At 51.6% G+C, this 20,114-nt stretch overlaps 2 long non-coding RNA genes across 2 annotated transcripts; one reads left to right on the top strand and one right to left on the bottom strand.

The window, feature by feature from the left end:
* Positions 1 to 4,518: 4,518 nt before the first annotated feature.
* Positions 4,519 to 10,675, top strand: LOC123601131. The gene is made up of 3 exons (XR_006713983.1): positions 4,519 to 5,275; positions 9,548 to 9,709; positions 10,570 to 10,675. It is a non-coding gene; the product is annotated as an uncharacterized LOC123601131 (long non-coding RNA).
* An 868-nt stretch (positions 10,676 to 11,543) lies between these two features.
* LOC123601130 lies at positions 11,544 to 19,909 on the bottom strand. Its single transcript, XR_006713982.1, has 3 exons — positions 19,799 to 19,909; positions 15,987 to 16,147; positions 11,544 to 12,464 (listed from the first exon to the last, which is right to left on the bottom strand). It is a non-coding gene; the product is annotated as an uncharacterized LOC123601130 (long non-coding RNA).
* Positions 19,910 to 20,114: the final 205 nt, after the last annotated feature.

The following is a 20,114-nucleotide window of genomic DNA, read 5'->3' as shown; positions in this document are numbered from 1 at the left end:
TGTAGTCCTCTTGCCCCACTTTATTTTCCTTCAGGCACTTATGTCTCCTTGGGATATTATACATTTATTTGTCCGCCTCCCTTCCTAGAATGTCAGTTCCAGGAGGGCAAGGCCTGTGACAATTTCACTCACCCCCGTATCCCAGTGCCTAGAACGGTGCCTCTTGTAGGGTGGACAGTTATTGAATAAATTGCCATGGAATAATTACCATCCTTGCCCTAATGGAACATGTCTGGTTTAGATGGTAAAGTTCCCGGAAGCTCCCTCCAACCCCTCCTGAAAGGAGAAAGGGCACACCTGAGAATCCAGTGGGTTTTGTCAACCTGGAGACACTTGACCATCCTCTGGAAGCTTCGTTGCCTCCCTGGAATGCGGCGAGAGCTGGCTCGCTCTCCAAGTTCCAGAGCACCTCTGCTGGGATTTCTCATCATCCTGCCGAGATCCCGGTGATGTGTGCCGAACCCCTGGGCCTGTGCCCTGTCGCAGTAAACAGCGTGGAAATACCGCGGTTGAGATCTCATTCCAGTTGACAAGACTTGTCGGCTGAGTGCCCCAGCTGAGACAGAGCAGAGAAACCTGAACCAGATGGCTGGTGAGGGGGAGGCCTTGCATGGGAGGCTGCCTCACTGGTTTGGAAGCCAGCCTCACCACAGCGCCCCATCCTACTGGCAGCAGCCAGAGAACCCCACCCCCCCCAGGAGCCCGCACCTGCCTCAGGGCCAACTGGCTTTGTGGGGTGAGGTGGGGAAAGGAGGAGGGGACCACACCTCCAGGAGCCGGAAGGTCTGAGTGAGTTCTGTCTGCCAAAATGACCTTATTTCCCCAGATGGTGATGAATCGCAGGTTTAGACCGCTGGGCGGGCCCATGGAAGTCATGTAATACAGCTTCTCTGTTCCACGGGCGGGGAAACTGAGGGCCAGACAGGGAGGGGGACAACCCTCCCCCCCCCCCCCCAGAGCCTCCAACCATCCTCCACCCATCAGTCTGGGCATTTTGAACCAAGCAGAAGTTCTAGGGGGCGCAGGCCTGGGGGACCAGGGACTCAGGGCACTGAAGCATAGCTGATTCCCTTGAGCCCGTGGTGTAGGAGAGCCTCGGTGGGTCAGATAGGATTGGAACTGATTCTTTACAGACTGGCCAGGTTTCAACAGAGAACAAAGACATTCCTAGGGTGCGGGTAAGGGGCTGGGTTAAGTTTGGCAGATGGGTATTTCTTTGGGGCCCTTCGTAGAACAGTGTGGCTAGTGTGGGGTTGGTACGGTGGGGAGGTGGTGGAAAGTGAGGTGCAAGGCCTTATTCTGGCAGTGAGGAGTCAGCCTCGTGCACAGCGGAAGCATTAAGGGCCAAGGACTTCATGCTTGGGAAGGATCAGGGAACACAGGAGTGTGCTAGCTGGGAGGTTTCTTTCCAGGCGTCCCCCGCCCCCACCCCGGGCAGCTCTGTCCCTACAGGTGGCCATCTCTCCTTGCCAAGTGCGGATGCTATTTTGGGATACGGAACCTGCCAGTGGAGGGGGGCCCAGGCCCGGGGGCCCCACCTCCTGCAGGGATGCCGAGGGTCTGGGAAACAGGAGCGGGGCCTGGGAAAACAGGCCATCAAAGCTGCCTGGGCAATTCCCTCCGGCCATGGGCAGGAGAGGGCTGCAAGGTCACAGCACACAGCTAAATATAGGGACACTCGGAGGTGGAAGTGGTTCCTGCCGGCCACAGGGGGCTGTCCAGTTCCTTCTCACAGGAGCAGGCATGAGGCTCTTGGGAACAGTGTTTGTGAGATGGAGCTCCAAGAGCCAGACCCGGTGGCGGGCTCAGGCATCTGGAAGCCTTGGTCTGGATTTGGCCTCCCATCCCCATCTACAGCTGGGTCATGGCATGGGTTACCCTTGCATTAGTCATTAATTCCAGCCGTATCTATCAGCCCTCTGATCTGGGCTAGGACCTGGGCTTGATCTCGCGCTCAGAGGTCCCTACTGTTAGGAACAAATGTTTTCCTGGGGGAGACCAACTTGTAAATGGCCAACCGGCTGTGAGTAAGTGGAATAAGGACTGACCTTAGAACATCAGTACCTACCCCACTAGGATGTGAGCTCCCAGAGCGAGGGATTTTTGTCTGTTCGGTTCACTGTTATATACCCAGCAGCCTATAGATCAGTATCTGGCACGTAGTAGGTGTTTAATAAGCCTTTGTTGAATAGTTGAATAAACAACTCTGGCCTGGGAATCAGACTCTATGGATGGGTAGCCTGGGGGTGGCTCTTGAAGAATGGATAGACTTTTAAGCCAGTCCCTTGGGGATGGGCATATGAGATAAAATGCCTTGTATGAGAAAGACACAAAAATGTGCTGCGTACTCAGGAATATTGAATCAAGATGTGAGGAAGACTGAAACAGCTCCTGAGGTGCTGTGAACATGGCCAAGGGCCCTATTGTACAGCCATAGAGGTCCAAAATGGGGTGCACGAGGTGCTCCATTCATGTAGAAAGAACATTCTAGAGCTTTTCTGTAAACGTATTTTTACCTTTTTTGTAAAAAGGAAAAAAAAGTTTAAGTTCTACTAATAATAAATAGCCTGACATCTGTGCCCTCGTGTTGCCTGCGGTGTGATAGGTCACGTGTTCCATATCCCAGGTCTGCTGTGAAAAAGCAGCATGGAGTCCACTGTGTGGGCTTGGCTGACAATGGCACCCCCATCTCCAGTGATGGTTCTAGTCAACCTGCCACAGGAGTCATCCAGGCACTTAATATTATAAAGGCAAAGCCTTTACATTATAGAATCTTTTACAAAGCTTACTATTGACAAAGGCAGGGGTCACAAAAATCTTTTGTACCATACAGACATTTCCTGGTTGTTTCATAGCAAAATACTTCATCCCACCTTAAAGATGAGTTTTACTTTTGCCTGTTAAGAAAAGACAAACGTCGGGGCGCCTGGGTGGCGCAGTCGGTTAAGCATCCGTCCGACTTCAGCCAGGTCACGATCTCGCGGTCCGTGAGTTCGAGCCCCGCGTCGGGCTCTGGGCTGATGGCTCGGAGCCTGGAGCCTGTTTCCGATTCTGTGTCTCCCTCTCTCTCTGCCCCTCCCCCGTTCATGCTCTGTCTCTCTCTGTCCCAAAAATAAATAAAAAACGTTGAAAAAAAAATTTTTAAAAAAATAAAAAAAAAAAAAGAAAGGACAAACGATCCAAATGTGCTGGGCCTTTCTGTGACAGCAAGATATGTTATCCAGCAGATACTAAAAAAAATACATAGTACCACAGGTAAAGATGTGGTTTTAAGACCGAGTGAGGTGACCCCTTTTGGAGAGAAATGTGCTGGAGAGGCAGCACTTTGCTGACAGGTATTCTGGAATGATGTTGTTGACGGAGTGGTTCTCAGAGTATCACCCGTCTATCGTATGTATGCATTTAAAAACGGGGGAATAAAACTTTTCAACTTGTTTTAAAATTTTCTAAATTCTGAATTCACTTGTCAAAAATACTGAAAAAAAAAATAACACCTTCTGGCTGGTTTGCATTAAATGACATCGTTAAGCCAAATTTCAGCAAAAAACTTCTGCACCAAATTGAAAACTGCACTTACAATTTAGCCAGTGCAGCCAACCACACACTTCTTCCCTGTGGAGCTCCCGCTCTTGGGAGGTGTTTTCTTCAGCCATAACAAGCATTGAACCAAGTGGACAAATGTGAGTTTAGTACCAGATTCTTAAATGAATGGATCACAACATTAAACTAAGATTAAAAAAATTTTTTGTCATGTTTATTTATTTATTTCATGTGTGAAACATAGAGATGGAACAGGGGAAGGGCAGAGAGAGAGAGAGAGAGAATCCCAAGTAGGCTCCATGGTGTCATCGCAGAGCCCGATGCAGGGCTCGAACCCACAAACCGTGAGATCATGACCTCAGCCGAAATCAAGAGTCAGACACACTTGACCCAACTGAGGCACCCAGGAATCCCTAACAAAGATTTTATTTAAAGATGAAATACATTTGGGGCACCCAGCTATCTTAGTCGGTGGAGCGTGTGACTCTTGATCCTGGGGTCGTGAGTTCAAGCTCCACATTTGAGTGTAAAATCAAAATTTTTTTTAAGAATTAAAATTATTTTTAAAAAAATCTTAAAATAAATACATAAAAATAAGACACATGTAACCAGAATTTTTGGTAATAATATAGAGCAAGAAGCTTTTAAAAAAAAAAATGTTTATTTATTTACTTTTGAGAGAGAGAGAGCATGTGAGCAGGGAAGGGGCAGAGAAAGAGGGAGAGAGAGAATCCCAAGCGGGATCCATGCTCAGCACAGAACCCGACTCGGGGCTTGATCTCACGACCGGGAAATCAGGACCCGAGCCAATATCAAGAGTCAGAAGCTCAACGGACTGAGCCACCCAGGTGCCCTAAGAAGCTTTCTTTTAAACCATTACATAAAATGAAAACAAACCATAAAACAGTATTATTTAATCTTGTTTTGTTAGTTTCTATTTTTTGGTAATGGGTTTTATAATTCATCCTCTATATTTGTATGTGGGTTATGCATATAATTTATAAATAAATATATGCATATGTTGGTTAGTTTGCACGAACTTTGCTTTTCCTAGTGGGAGGCCGAGATTCAGCCGTGGCTGAGAATGACCAGGACGCTAGGGAGTGTTTCCAGAGGGAGGGACGGGATCCATTCGAGGCCACGTTGGAGTCTTGAGGCCTGGAGTCTCGAGGGAAGACTGAGCTTTGGTCCTGGCTGACTCAGGAGGGAGCCTGACCTGGGCCTGGGGCTGAGGGCAGGGAGGCGTAGGGAGGGGAGAATGCCAGAAGTTCTGGACAAGGCAGGAGTGCACACTTTGGTAATAGATGGGATGGGGCGGGGAGAGCTTGGGAGGTAACCATGCTGTTGCCCAGGACCTGGTCCCTGTGACGAGGTCCGTCCAGGCTAGCTGGCCCCGAAGGCCCAGACACCGCGTCCTCCAGCCTTATTCTCCTGCACAGCCCGTCTGAGCCAAAGAGAGCTCACAATGTACGTCCTCATGCCAGCAGCCAGTGGGGGGGTGGCCAAAGCCCCGTGTCCCAGGCCGCTGGGTCTGGAGGTCGCCCTGGCAACAGGCTGTGTTGTGATGCTTCACAGAGCCAAGGGCTTGTTAGTCAGAGCCACACAGGAAGGTCCCCTCTGACCCTGGCAGGCCGGCAGGCCAAATCTGGACACTCCTGGGAATGGCCCAATGACAGACCATTGTCGGGCCTTGTTACCAGACCAGGAGAAGAGCAGCTGGCCAAAGGAGAGAGAGGTGAGTCCAGCAGGGATCGGGGTTCCGAAATCATTCAATTAACAAACTGTGCTCAGCCAGCAGGCAAATCAGGCCTCGCCTCGGGTAGGGAGGAGGGTCCCTGTGTACCATGTGAGATGTGATATCAGAGGTGGCACCAGTACAGCTAGGACATGTCCTTCCAAATAGGCCTCAGCCCCTGAAGCCGTCCCCTTGGGACGTTGCTGCCCTTACACCAGTGATGAAGCCGGGTCCCTGCATTTCAGGACTCTGCATGAGGACGGCTTCAGATCTGGGCCGCTGTATTCTAGTCCAGCCTGGAATAGACAGTTCCCCTTTTCCCGGGCCTCAGTCTCCCCATAGCCTGCCAGCAGGTTGCCCAGGAGACCTGCCCCCATCACCCCCTCAGAGCCCATCTCCCTCATCCCACCCCAGCAAGCCCCCACATCACACTGAGCTTTGTCAGGGCCACCTGGGTCTCCTCACTCCCACATTACTGAGAATGCTGTTCCAGTCCACCATTCCTGCTACAGGGCCTGTGATGAAGGCAATGAGCGACCCGGGGCCCAGTCACCCCTCCCAAGACTGGATTAATGTCCCCAGGCAGTGGCCCCTTCCCTGCTGTGTCCAAACCTCCCCCCACAGCACACACACAGTTGCCCCTAGGGGCACAGTCTCCGAATGACTGGCCTCGGTGGAGCCACTTCCCTCCCTGAGTCTCAGTTTCCTCATCTGTGGAAGGAGGGTGGTGAGAGTGACCTCACAGGAAGGCATGTGACGGCAGAGTTAGCTCCCATGCTTCTGATCACATTTAAGGAATTATTTTTATTATTAACGTGGGCGTCTCTTGTTGGCCTTTTTAGGCTGTTTGATGAATAATTTGGGCACGGGTCAAACCCCACTTCCCTTGATCCCCCTGTGGGCTGAGGAGCTGCGGGGGTGGGCAGTGGGAAGCCACGCCCTCCAGGAACATGCCCCTCAACATGATGTCAGGAAGCGTGTCAACAGCAGCGCAGACCTGAATCACGAGGCCCTCCCCATCCCCTGGGAGCTCCGAGAATAGATCCAGGGGCCCTTCCCACAAGCGGCCCCCGAGCACTGGGAAGGCAGACAGGCCCCAGTTAGAATCCTGCCGATGACTCAGAGCAGGTCACCTGAGCTCCCCAACAACCCCCAGCCGCATCCTCACCCCTACCTTCTTCCTGGACTCCCCTCCGTGAATCTCCCCGCCCCAAGGCTTCCATCTCAGCGGGCCCTGTGGTTTCCTGCTGCCACGCTCTTTCTACAGAAAGGTTCGCCCATTTTTTTTTACCCCCTCTCACCCTCTGCCTCTGGCAACCACCGGTCTGTTTTCTGTATCTATGACCTTGGATTTTTCTAATTATCATTTTTTTTTTAAAGATTGCACATATAAGAGAGATTATACAGTATTTGTCTTTCTCTCTCTGGCTTATTTCACTTAGCATAATACCCTCTAGATCCATCCATGTTGTCCTCAATGGTAAGATTTCATTCTTTTTTATCGCTGAATAATATTTCATTATATATATACATATATAATGAATATATATGTATATATGTATATATATGTATATATGTATATATGTATATATGTGTATACATGTATATATGTATATGTATATATGTATACATAATGAATATATGTGTGTGTGTATATACATATACATATATATATGTATATATACCAAACTTTTTTTATCCATTCATCCATTGATAGACACTTTGGTTGTTTCCATATCTTAGCAATTGAAAATAATGCTGCAGTGAACCGCAGGGTTACATGTATTTTTTCAAGTTAGTGCTTTTGTTTTCATTGGGTAAATACCCAGAGGCAGAATTGCTAGATCATATGGCAGTTCTATTTTTAACTTTTATTTTTAATTTTTTGAGGGCTCTCCGTCCTGTCTTCCACAGTGGCTGCACCAGTTGACATTCCCACCCACAGGGCACGAGGGCTCCCTTTTCTCCACATCCTCACCAGCACTTGTCATTTTTTGTCTTTTTTTTTTTTTTTTTAACGTTTATTTATTTTTGAGACAGAGACAGAGCATGAACGGGGGAGGGGCAGAGAGAGGGAGACACAGAATCTGGAACAGGTTCCAGGCTCCGAGCTGTCAGCACAGAGCCCGACGCGGGGCTCGAACTCACGGACCGCGAGATCATGACCTGAGCCGAAGTCGGCTGCTTAACCGACTGAGCCACCCAGGCGCCCCTATTTTTTGTCTTTTTGATGACAGCTATTCTGACAGGTGTGAGGTGGCATCTCATTGTGGCTTTGATTTGCATTTCCCTGATGATTAGTGATGCAGAACATCTTTTCATGTGCTTGTTGGCCATCTGTGAGCCTTCTCTGGAACATATCTCTTCAGATCGGCCCATTTTTTTTAAACCGAATTGTTTGGGTTTTTTACTACTGAGTGGCATGAGTTCTTTATATATTTTGGATACTAAGTCCTTTATCAGGTATATGACTTGCAAATATTTTCTCCCATTCAATAGGTTTCCCTTTCTTTCTTTCTTTTTGTTTTTTTTAAGATTTTATTTTTAAGTAATCTCCACACCCAATGTGGGGCTTGAACTCATAACCCTGAGATCAAGGGTTGCACGCTCCACTGACGGAGCTCAGGGTTTTCCTTTCATTTTGTTGATGGTTTCCTTTGCTGTGCAGAAGCTTTTTAGTTGGATGTAGTCCCACTTGTTTCTTTCTGCTTTGGTTCCTAGTTGCTCGGGCTGTTTCCTCTGCTTGTTTTCTCGGGGCTGCTGAGCCCAGCCACTGCCACCAGGAAGCGTGCCCAGCCTCCCCCAACTGGAGGGGAGCTTTTCCTCAGCACCTTGTAGGTGGCACTTTAGCACATTTTTTCAAGTTGATTTATTTAAATTGAAAGAGAGAGAGAGAGAGAGAGCATGAGCAGGAGAGAGGCAGAGGGAGAGAGAGAATCCCAAGCAGGCTCCACGCTCCGACACAGGGCTCCGTCTCACGACCGCTGTGAGATCATGACCTGAGCCGATGTCAAGAGTCGGACACTTAACCCACTGAGCCACCCAGGCATCCCTGTACGCATCCCTTTAAAAACTTCAAATAGGAGCTCCAACTCGGCGAGTGCGGTGGGAGCAGTGCCCTTTTTTTTTTTTTCTGGTAGAAATAATAGTTCCTAAAACAAAATATCCTCAGTGAACTCAAAGACCTGAGAGAAATATGGAAGTCCGTTGTCCCCTCTTCATGAGCCTGGACCTGCTCCACACAGGGACTAGGCAAGTCCTGTGGGGCCCAGCTGACAGCTTGCCCAGCGTTAGGGACAGTGTGTGACAGCTGTGTTCACACAGGGCTCGGAGGGTGACGTCCTTGCTCATTTCACGCTTACAGCAACCCAGCTATGTGGGTCCTAGTACCCTCATGCTGTGGGGTGAGGGGAGACCAAAGGTCAGAGAGGTTGGAGGTGACCCCACGGATCTTCCCAGCTCCATAACTCGCATTCCCAGCCTAGCAAGTGGGGACCTTCCCTCCCACTGTGGCTCAGGACCTCTGCCTAGGAGAAGCATTAGGCCTCTTGCTAGGGGATCTGCCTTGGAGGGGCCTTTCTTGGGGCTCTCCCTCCTCCCAAAGGCCACAGAGCTGGCCTAGCCCCCAGCAGCTCCCAGACTGGTCCCTCCCCTGTGGTCACATGGATGGTGGCACCCCACTGGTACACTGGAGGCAGTTATCGAAGGGAGAGTCAGGAGCCTGCGGTTCGGATCTTTGCTCTGCCGCCTATTTGCTGTGCCATGACTCTGGGCCTCCCGGGGATTGTCTCCCTGGTAAAATGAGGGTGTGTAGGTGACTTGGGCAGGAGCACAGCGAGCCTCCCTTGGAAGGGAGCCGAGTCTGAGATCAGGGTGGAAGGGCAGACAAGAGAAGGCGGCCCCGGAGGCCAGGCCATTCCAGGTCTGGGTCAGGGAGCTGCATGAGAGCAAGGACGTGCTTATCGGTGCTAGGACAACCTCAGGGCACATGACTCCTCTCCTGTGGGTTGAAGGAAGAAAGAGCTTTCCCCTTTGGAATGTAGCCCTCCGCCTCCCCCAGGCCGCAAGACGCAGACCTCCAGCATTTGGGCTGAATTAAGAGCCTCAGACATCAGCTGCCTCTGAATCACGGCTGCTCTGAGCCGAGCCGGGGAGGCACGTAGGAGCACATCCCGGACGGTGATTTTCACACCGTGTCCTATAGGCTCTGGGGGACCTCGGGTGTGCAGTTCCCTTTATGTGTGTTATATATGAGCTTCCTCTTATTTCAAGCAAAGAGAAAGTGCCGCATGCCAACAGAGGAAGGGAAGGAACGAGCTGAGTTCCAGAGAAGTCACACGGCCAGAATGCCCGCTCTGGGCCAGGCTTGGTGCCGACCATGAGGATTCCGTGGAAGCCACAACAGACAGGGCTCCTGCCGTCGAGGTGTTTAAGGTCTGAGGAGATGACAGTGATCAATAAGAGCTCATACATGGGGGGCACGTGGGTGGCTCGGTCGGTTGGGCGTCCGGCTTCCGCTCAGGTCATGATCTCGCAGTCCGTGAGTTCGAGCCCCGCGTCGGGCTCTGTGCTGACCGCTCGGAGCCTGGAGCTTGCTTCGGATTCTGTGTCTCCGTCTCTGTCTGCCCCTCCCCCACTCACGCTCTGTCTCTCAAACACAAATAACACTTTAAAAAAAAAATAAATAAATAAATAAAGAGCTCATACATGTAACCTTATGTAGCCTGTCATGCAATCTACACATATCAACTCTCATGACAGCCTTCTGAGGTTAGTAAATCCCCCATTCACAGATGAGGAAATTGAGGTATGAGAGATAAAACGATACACCAGGCAGCTAGGACGTGACAGAGCTGGGATTTGAACCCTACCTATCTGTCTCCAGAGTTTGTGCTCAGGACTACTACGTTACACGGGTATATAAATAACCTATATAAAAAACCTATGTGTTTCCCCTATAGACAGGGGAACCCGGCTAAGCTGAGGTTGGGTGGGGAGCACTGTCAACAGAAGCTTCCCTGAGGAAGTGATGCTTGAGTTAAGATGGAAGGATGACATTGAGAGACTATTGGGGTTTTTTTTTTAAGTTTATTTTGAGAGAGAGAGAGCACAAGCAAGGGAGGAACAGAGAGAGAAAGAGAGAATTCTAAACAGGCTCCACACTGTCAGCACAGAGCCCAACGCGGGGCTCGAAGCCACAAACCGTGAGATCACGACCTGAGCCGAAACCAAGAGTTGGAGGCTTAACCGACTGAGCCACCCAGCCGCCCCAACAGACAATTGATTTTTCACAGTGATGCCAAGACCATTCCCTAAGAGGGAGGATGGCCTTTTCAACGAACGGTGCTGGGGCAGCTGGATATCCACGTGCGGAGGAATGAAGTTGATCCCCTATCTCACACCATACACAAAAATTACCTTAAAATGGATCGGCAACCTCAATGTAAAGACTAAACCTCTTAGAAGAAAATAGTTGTAAATCCTTGTGACCTTAGATTAGGCAATAATTTCTTGGATATCACGTCAAAAGCATAGGCAACAGAAAGGAAATTAGAAACATTGGACGGGATCAAGATTAAATACTTTTATGCTTCAGAGAACACTATCAAGAATGGGGAAATCTTTTTGCAAATCATATATCTGAAATATATATGAAATTCTCATAATTCAGTAATAAGACAAATGTGAACATAGACAAAGGATCTGGATAGACATTTCTCCAAAACAGGTACACACAGGGCCAACAAGCACATGAAAATATGCTCTGATGTCATTAGTCATCAGAGAAACGCACTCCAAGCCGCAGTGAGATATTGCTTCACAGGCACTACAATGGCTGTATATATATTTACAAAAAGACGTAATAAAAAGCATTGATGAGTATGTGGAGAAATTGGAACCCTAATACCCTGCTAGTTGTACTGGAAAACGAAGCAGCCTCTGTGCAAAACAATCCGGCTGTTCCTCAAACGATTAAACCTAGAGTTGCCATATGATCTAGGAATTCTACTCCTAGGAGTACACGCAAGAGAAATAAAAACATATGTCCGCACGAAAATTTGCACATGGATGTTCATAACAGCATTACTCATAATGGCTAAAATGTGGAAACAACCCAAATGTCCCTCAATTTATGAATGTATAAATAAAATGTGGTATCATCCATGTGAGGGAATATCATTCAGCCGTAAAAAGAGGACGAGGTGCATCATCTACTACGATATAGACGAATCTTGAAAACCTCATGCCAAGTGAAAGAAGCCAGTCACCAAAATGTAAGACTCCATTTATAGGAAACGTCCAGAATAGGCAAATCTGTAGACACAGAAAGTAGATTAGGGGTTGCCAAATGGTGCGTGTGTGGGAGTTGGGGGGCAGTGACTGGTAAATGAGTACAGGGTTTTAGACGGTGATGCAAATGTCCTAGAACTGATCGTGGTGATGATTACCCAGATCTGTGGACATACTAAAAACCATTGAATCACATGTTTTAAATAGGTCAACTATATGACATATGAATTATATGTCAATAAAGCTGTTATTTTAAAAAGAAGGAAGGATGAAGAGGCATTAACTGTGGACATGGAAGGGGCTGGGGCTTGGGGCACGTCTTCTAAAGTAAGGGGACTGTATATGCAAAGGCCCTGTGGCTGGAAGCCTGGTATGTTGAAGAAAGCAAGAAAGACCAAGTGACAGGAGCTCATAGGGCAAAGGGGGAAGAGGGAGGAGAAAAGGCCGGAGGGCCAGCTGGGCTAGGTTGCCCAGGGTCTTGGGGACTATGGCACAACCTCAGGTCCACGTAGAGACAGAGGAATGCAGCTCCCACAATGGTGCAGGTGATGGCATTCTGGCATGTAGTTCATCAGGCTCAGGCTATCCTGCACTTCCCTCCTCCTGACATCTTCCGTCTGCCTGGGGGACCCTAGGATAGGTTGTGCATTCTGGAGGAAGTGTGGGAATCATCCGAGTCAGAAGTCTCTGTGGATGATGGGCTTTGTGGCAGAGCCAAGGTTTATGTCCCAGCTCTGCGACTGCTGTGGGGCTTTCTTTGGGCTACTTTTTCCTCTTCTTTCCTCTTCCTTCCTCTCTCTCAGAGCCCCAGTTTCTGCATCTGTATAGTGACAGCTCTTCCCGGTCTACCCTCCTGAGAGGGCTGTGGCCAGGGGCGTCCATGTGATGGCGTCCAGTGCTTTGCAAAAAAAAAAAAAAAAAAAAAAAAAAAAGTTTAAAAACGCAGACAAAGGTCGTTGTCTATCTGCCGCCAGCTGCCTTCTTTCTGAATTCCAGGGTCCGCAGACAGTCGGCAAGGCTGCCGCACCCCCGCTCTGGGGACCATGGGTTTTTCTGAGGAGCTGGCTCTCATCCTGAGATTGGAGAGAAAGTCTCCGGCCTGCACGCTGGTCCTCCCCAGCTCCAGGGCATCGGGGTTGGGGTGGGGGTGGGGGGGGGGTCAGGGAGTGGGAGAGCTGGGAGCGGACAGGCTGTGTCCATGTCCTAGGAGCTGACTAATTGAGGGCAGGGGGGAGGCCAACTGTCCTGCGAGGCAGAGCTGAGCGTGGACTCCCGGGGATGAGCAGAGTCTGGGGCTTCGGCAGCTGGAATCTGCTGGCTTGCTCTTTGAACAAACACTGAGGCCCTGTGTGCAACCTTAGAGAGCATGCCTGTCTAATACAGGCTCTGGATTAGAGGCAGCTGGGGCCTGGAGTCGGGGAAGCCTTGCATAATGCCTCCCAGTCAGTCAGGGGCAGAGGAAGACAAGCTGGAAAAAGTCAGAAGGGGAAGGGGCTTGGAGGCCTTCTAATCTAAACGTCACACTGCGTGCACAGAACGGGAGCCCATAAAGCTGATCCGTGATTAGAGGGATAGGTCCCCCCCGTGGATGGAAAGATGGGCCGAGTGACCCAGGCTGCTCCCAACGTTTCTGTTGTCCTGACCCCTGAGGCCTCCTCCCCAGACCCTGGAGAGGAAGACACCTGGGGCCTCTTCCCAGTGTCCCATTTCTAGTCCTAGTCACCCCACCTTACACTCCCCTGCGATGGCCTTTCCCACCCTCTCCCCGACCCCTCCTCCCCGTTCGGTGCCTGACGCGGGGCCTGCATTCCTAGGGTCAGGCCCCGAGCCCAGGATCTGGCCACCATATAACAGCGCTTTGTGTGTCCCACACAGAACCTGTCTCTGGGCCCTGGCACCACTCCCCACTCTCTAGTCTCCGTTGGTGATGGACACCATCACCCACACGGTGCCCAAGCCAGCCACACACCTGGGGCCACCTTCCCCTGACTCCCCTTCATCTCTGAAACAACCCCTGCCCTCGACAGGGTTCCAGTCTCCTTCTCTCTTGCCTGCATCCCTAGTGCCCTCCGAGCCTCCCCCTCATCTGCCCGCTCTGGTCCAACCTCCTCCTGGGAGCCAGAGACACATTTGGGACACACTGTTCTGATCATGCTCCTCCTCTCCTCAAAACCATCCCATGACTCCCCAGCACCCTCAGGGGAAAGCCCAGGCTCCCTAGCCTGGTGTTCAAGGCCCTTCCTCATGTTCCGCTGGTTCCTGCTGACGTGGCGAGCCCCTGTACTCCAGCCGTCTATCCTCGTTGGAGACAGACTCCCACCTGAGCTCCCGCCTCCAGACCTTGGCCCCCAGCTCGCCCTACCCAAGGCTTTCTTCTCCGCTAGTCTGCCTGGCAAACACCCACCCATTCTTCAAGCATCATGTCCCCAAAGATTTCCCCACAAAGAGTCTTGACCCCTCCCTCACTCTAGGACCCTATCCCACTGTATCCTGTACAGACCTTGATCTGAGCCCCTGTGACTCAAAACTTACAGCCCTCTGCCCAGCCTGGGAGCCTCTCAGCCCAGGGACCAGATCTTATTGGGCTGGGGTGGGGAAGGGAAAGCAAGGGAGGCAGGCAGGAGGGAGGGGAGAGGAAAGGATTTATTTCAGGTTCCTGCTTAATGCCTCCTCCCCCAGGAAGATGGGCAGACGGCCTCTTGCTTGCATTTCTGCTGGTGCAGTCACTGTTACTCGGGTTCACACAGTCTAGAATGAGCCCGGGGCCCTGGAAGAGCATTTAGGCGGCACCTTGTTTTACAGATGGGGAAAATGAGGCACAGGGATGAGCAGCCCCCCTGAGTGTCATTCTACCAGATTGGAGCAGAGCCATCTGTCTGACCCCAAACCCCATGCCCATGCCCTTTCCCTGCTCCTGCTGCCTGATGTTGGCACCTCTGGGTCCTGGGAGCACATCATAAAGGGGACTCTTCAACCCGGGAGCCCCAAGCCACAGGTTCCAGCACGATGGGGCCAGCGGGGGCCTGGGAGCAGGTGGTGGGGAAGGGGCCTGAGCCTTGCGATGCACGCACACTGGGCTGACCCCTTTCCATCTCACTCCATCTCAGCCAGCCGGGACTATTTGTGCTTTGACCCCCTGATCACAGCTTCCACCACACTCTACAGAGCGAGGCCTCTGGGGCTTGAATCCCAGCCCTGGCAAGTTGTGAAAACGCTGTCACCTCCCTGTGCCCCGGCTTCCTCCTCTTGGAAATGGATACGTTCACAAGGTTGCTTTAAGGGCTGTGTGATTTCAAGGCGTTGATTGGAGCCAATGGCTCAGCAGGGCACAGGGCATTAAAGGACCCCCAGGCTGGGATTCCCTTCTCCCCTGCAGGCAGAGTTGCAGGCAGGGAATGGGGGAGGGGGACAAGGGCTGCCCCCCCCCTCCCCCACGCTTCTGCTTTGTGTCATCCCCGGGGCTGGCTCATCACAGGACTGTGTGGCAGGCATGTTTACATTCCGGAGTACCCCAGACGACAGCGGCTGATAAGGATGTCTCTGGTCTGGGAGCCTCCGCAATGACTTTATCTCTCTAGATAGAGCTGGCTGGCCCCAGTTGGGGGACGGAGGGTGCCTTCGGTTTCTGAGAAGCCTCCGAAACCATGTTTGCGCAGATGTAACTGAGTCCACCTGGTTCTGGTGGGGTTTCCCGGTCTGTCCTCCTTGACCCGGATCCTGCCCCCTGTGCCCTCCGCTGCCTCCCCCCCCCCCCGCCCCTGTCAATCACCCTTGACCAGATTCTGGCAAGCCTGCCCAGCCTCACTTCTCTTCTTCCTGCCTCTGGGTCAATCTGGGAGCAACCTGAGGGCAGCGTCTCCTGGGGACCCATCCCTGCAGGAAGCCGGGCTTCTCGCACTTGATGACCAATCAGAACTGACCCCTTTTCAGCCTCCCTGAAGCACACTCCTCCCCTTCTCCCTTGACCAAGTCAGAGACTGGAGCCATGTCTTGGGTCTTGTCCTTTCTCCCCAGCCTCACACACCTGCACCCTTCTAAGGAACACTCCCTCTGTGCCAGGCACTTTTCGTTAATCCCCAGGCTCCTGGGAGGTACTGTTATAATTCCCATCACAGAGGCTGGTGACCCGCCCAGGGGCACGTAGTTGCAAGTGACAGAGCTGGGCTCAGTGGTAGGCAGAGGACTGACTCCAGGTTCCACTGAGACATCTCGGCGGTGGGAGTGGGGTGTGGGGAGGAGCTTACTTAAACCAGGCTGGGGTGGCTCACAGGTTGCCGGGGAAGCGGGAAGGCTGTTCCTGTTACTCAGTGCTGCGTATCTAAAACCTAAGTGCTTGAAACAAGACATTCATTTTGTTCTCAAATCTGCATTTGGGCAGGGCATGGAGGGGATAGTTCATCTCTGCCCCACTTGACATTACCTGAGATGGTTGCAGTCAGGAGCAGGAATCATTTGGAGAGTCGTTTGTGCACATGTTGAGCACTGAAGCTGGCCTAAGGTGGAGACCTTAATGGAGGCTGTTGGCCCAGAGCACCTACAGTGGCCTCTCCGGGTGGCTTGGGCTTCCTCACAATATGGCTGCTGGATTCCAGAAAGAGACAGAGACAGACAGATAGCAGCCTTATCACATTTTAAGATTTAACCTGGGAAGTTAATGTAGTATCACTTTTGCTCTATTCTGTTCACTGAGGCAGTCACAAAGTTCTGCCCAGTCAGAAGAGGGGCAATAACCCACATCTCTTGGTGGAGAATGACAAGGCTCCAGTATGTAGAATTGGAAATCTTCCTGAGGCCACATGTTTTGGAAGGTATGCTCTGCCACAGGGACCTCCTCCTCTGACCTCTCACGACTAGTCCCAATTTCCTGACCTGAGAAGACAACTCCAGAGGCTCAGCTGATACTTCTCAACTTTGGAAGCATGGTCCTAAGTGGTGGGAGCGGGGGGAGACCACCAGCCGCCATTTACTCACTGTATGCTGGGCCCTACCTGGGCATAGCGGTCCACACCCCACTATGATCCTACTTGATGGTCAATGAGGCCCCCATTCACCAGGTAAGGGAACAGAGGTTGAAAGAGGTGAGGTGACTACCCAGGCTACAAGGAGTCATCGGCAAGGCTGGAATAGAACCCAGGTCAGGTCAGTGTGGCTCCAAACGTCCTGCTCTTACCCTTGCGCAAGCTGTCCCCAGGCTCAAGGTAAGGAAGGGGTGAGAAGGTGAGGGACTAATAACATGGGCTTTGGGATCAGAACAACTTGGGTTCTCATGGAAGCCCTTTGACCCTGGGCGGGTTACTTCACATCTCTGAGCCTCAATTTCCATATCTGTCCAATGGGGTCATAACCTCTATGTCACTGAATTTCAAAACAAACCAGTGAAATAAAGTAATCTCTCCCACCAGCTTGGCACAGCCTGTGGCATGTCATAAATGAACCCGGAGCCCTCCTTAGACAAGACCCGCACATCTGTGGGCCAGAGTGGGTGGCGGCTGCCTGGGGAATGGGCATTCTGCAGCTCACCAAGGGGGAGCCCCCGGCGCCCGGTGGCTCTGTGCAGGCAACCACAGAACCACATGTGGGGTTTACCACGGTCTGGCCAAGGCCGGAAGAACAAGAAAACACATCTGGTGATGGAGGGTGGGCACCTGAGGTCGGAATGGGCCTCTGTCCTTTCTGGCATCTCCAGGTCGATTCAAACAAAGTAGGAGGGCTGTGTTTCCTCATCTGGGAAATGGAGACGATCACAAGCACAAAAGCCCCCCTTTTGGGGCTGCTTACCATGGGCCTGATGCAGATAGAGCAGCTCACCTTGGGAGCTCAGGGGATCTCACCCAACCCCAGCTGAGAGGGACGCTGCGGGGCAGGAGCAGCTCAGATAGAAGAGGCAGCAGGAGCGCGACCAGGCCGGTCCTTTTCACCAGTCTGCTCCCAGCCTCCCCAAACACACTGCAACGAGTTTATAAGGACTAGCCGAATTATGGACGTGGGTATGATTTCAACATCGTAAACTGGAATGCAAACAGAGCGGGCCCAGGGGCAACCTAGGCTTCGACTAGAACTGTGTTCTATGAGGCTCTCCCCACCTCCCTGACCCTGGCCTTCAGCCATGTGTCTCCACTTACCCATCTGTTTTCTGGACAGGGGGTCCTTGTGAGATGTTATGTTGGCTCTATGAAAGAGAGAAAGAGAGAGAGAAGGGAGGAAGGAAGGAAGGAAGGAAGGAAGGAAGGAAGGAAGGAGCATAGAAAACCACTGAGGGGTGGACTGAAGTCCCAGGGTGGCAGGAACACTCCCCAGGGCACACAGTGGGTGCTGAGGCCCCATGTGTCCCAACGCCCTCACCAGCCTGGTCCACAACAGTAGCCCCGGGAGCCTCCGCCCGCTTCTCAGAGGCCAAGCCTCAGGCCGTCTGCTTCCTCACTCACATGGGACCTCTGACATCGGTACTTCTCAGGTCCAGGAAACCATGCTCCTGAAAGAGCCACTCAGAAGCCCCGTAATCCCCCAAGAGGAAAGGAAAGCAAAGCAAAGGACAACAAGGGAATGTTTGCATGCGCTCATACCTGCAGTTATATGCACTCATGCACACTGTGCATATCACACATGTGCAAGGCACACATTACGCACGAATCCACCTGTACACACACATTTGTAGATCTACACACACATGTGTGCACAAAGACACAAAACACTTATTCCCCCGGGCACCCACGCACACACGCCACACCTATCCGTATTCCTACATTAAGGTGCACCTCCAAAGTACACACACGCCTTACACGAACATACACGCATGTCTCATACACTCATATGGATTACCATCAGGCACAGCATGTATTTATGCAAAAAAGCACAAAAGTGCACAAACATACATACATATATATACATGTATATATATATATATTTACACACACCCAGTCAGCATACGCTTCCACGGATAAACAGATACATATATTCAATATACTTGCACCACGAAAGCTTATATATCAATGGACGCTCATGCAAACACACCCATTCCCATACAAATGTAAGTGCACATTTATGCTTCATTTCTACATAGGCATACACGGCAACACACAACACAGATACACAAGCATCCGTAGCTACACATCCCTGCGGTCCACACATGCGTGTGCAAACACACATGCACACACACTGGCATGCACGCGTTTAAGCTCCACACTGCACGCCAAGCGTGCACCCTGCCTTTTCGGGCTCCATTGTCGCTGAGCGATCCTGCAAAGATGCAAACACCTAGTTCCACTTCACCTGAAAACCCCCAGCCCCTGGGTGTGTGGGAGGGTGAGCCAGACGCCCTCCCTGCAGGGGGCACAGTGGAAAGTATGACCCAAGTTGACTTTTGCAATAAGAGCAGAGGTGAGGGTTTTTTCCACCCTGTTACCTCACTGTGTCGGGAGGTGACCAAGGCCACCACTGCTAACCCGCCTCCCATCCCCTCAAACCTCACGGGCGTTCAGGCCCAACACCAGAATGCCGTGTTTTTAGTTTTCTCAGCAATGAACTCACCAACGCCTGACTCCAATGTGCCAGGCCCTGGGCCAGGCATGTCGGGCTGAGGGAAGAGCTGGGTCTGGGCCCTCCTCGCAGGGCTCACAGTCGGGAGGAGGGGTGGGGAGGGCTCTAGGTCAAGTCCTTTAACGTGTATTCACTTGATGGCCAATTTGCCAAGTGATCGATCTTTCAAAAGACTGGTTTGCTGAACACATCACCTTATCAATTTAGCGTTACTTTTTTCTTTCTGTTCAGAAGTACACAGCAATTTTATTCGATGCGTTGAAACTTGTTTTCATTTTGTCTTTGGAACAGCATCTCAAGGAATATTCAGATGTTCGAAAGCTGAGGGTCAGGGAGCGGTTTGGGTTAATAAAGGCACTTACTAGTTATAACTGGAGCAGGGCGTTCTGGAAGCCCTGTGGCATGGCAGGCCTCACGGGACCCCCGGCCCCCAGATGCACGTGACCTGTACCTGGGTTCTCACCTGGCTTCCCTGTGATCCTGGCCAGGTCCCTTCTCCTCCCTGATTCTCAGCTGCTTCACATACAAAGAGCTCATCTTTAGGGCCTCGCCGACAGTTAATGAGACCCTGGGGCTCCCTGGGACCTCCATCTCCCAGTGTGGCCTGCGTCCGGGCCCACGGGATGCAGAGGGTGCTGACTCTGTTTGGGGTGGCCTAGCCCTGCTCAGAAGTCAAAACCGTAAGTCTGCACTCACCCATACTGTGTGAACCATGACATTTCTGGGTCCTGTCCCCAGCTCCAGGCAGAAGGGCCTAGTGTGCTGTGGGGGGCAGTGGGGGAGGAGCGTGGGGCTGCAAAGGGTGGGGCGCAACTAACTTTCCTTTCCTGGTAACACGCTCGCTCGCTAACCTCATTTCCTTTTTCTGAAAGGAAATGCCATTGACATCACACAACTGGATTTTCAGTGAGGCCCAATGAGAGCTCATGACCCCTTCTCGGGCAAGAAGGATGCACGCATAAGGCGGGGTGCAAATCTCTCCGGGGTGGACGATCTCCGTGAGCTTCCCCCA

Source organism: Leopardus geoffroyi, chromosome D1 (genome assembly GCF_018350155.1).
Source record: "Leopardus geoffroyi isolate Oge1 chromosome D1, O.geoffroyi_Oge1_pat1.0, whole genome shotgun sequence".
Lineage (NCBI taxonomy): Eukaryota > Metazoa > Chordata > Mammalia > Carnivora > Felidae > Leopardus > Leopardus geoffroyi.
This window is presented reverse-complemented; position numbering and strand designations above follow the sequence as displayed.